Below are 795 nucleotides of genomic sequence, written 5' to 3'. Positions count from 1 at the left end.
GCCTCTCAGATAATCTGCTCTGCATACATGTTGAAAAGGTATGGAGACAGGATGCATCCCTGGCGTACACCCTTCCCTATTTTGAACCATGCAGTTACTGAATTAATTTTTCAAGGAGATCAGAAGGGAAATTGTCAAGTTTGTTTGGAGAGAAACGAGATCTCAAATAAACAAAGCACTTCTGAAAACCAAAACTGAAATAGGAGGCATAGCGATCCCTGACCTCAAAACCTACTACACAGCAATAATAACCAAAACAGCATAGCACTCATACAATGGCAGGAACATAGACCAATGGAACAGCTGGTATCTATGGTCAACTGATAATTTGACAGAGAAATAAAACCTATAAATGGGGAAATGACAACCTTTTCAACTAATGGTACTGGCAAAACTGGACTGCTTCCTGCAGAAAGCTGAAAAATAATTCACATCTCACAACATGAACAAAAATCAACTCAAGGTAGATCAGAAACCTGGGAATAAAGCCCAAAGCCATAAAGTTCACAAGAGACAAACTGGGATCAAACTTAGAACGCCTAGTCTATGGTATAAAGAGATAACAAATATATTCCCATTCTTCAAGAAAAACTCAATGTGTCCAGTACCACCATGGGAGTAGTAAGTTCAAAAGCCCTGTCACATGTGCAGGGGGAGGGGAGGATTCATCATGGAGTTGTACAATTTGATGGTTGGGAGGAGGTGAGGGAAATTGGAAGATTCTGTTCTTGATAACAATGTAATAAAATTTTGTGAATGAAAAATCTAACTTTTCTGTAAACTTTTGTTAAAATC

At 38.5% G+C, this 795-nt stretch overlaps 1 pseudogene; it reads right to left on the bottom strand.

The window, feature by feature from the left end:
• The window catches only part of LOC102854809, a 5573-nt pseudogene that overhangs the window by 3678 nt on the left and 1100 nt on the right, over nucleotides 1–795 (bottom strand).

The sequence above is a fragment of the Elephantulus edwardii genome, unplaced genomic scaffold, assembly GCF_000299155.1.
Source record: "Elephantulus edwardii isolate Elephantulus edwardi_28Jun2011 unplaced genomic scaffold, EleEdw1.0 scaffold00430, whole genome shotgun sequence".
Classification (NCBI taxonomy): Eukaryota; Metazoa; Chordata; class Mammalia; order Macroscelidea; family Macroscelididae; genus Elephantulus; species Elephantulus edwardii.
Note: the sequence above shows the minus strand (reverse complement) of the source record. Positions and strands in the feature narration are given on the sequence as shown.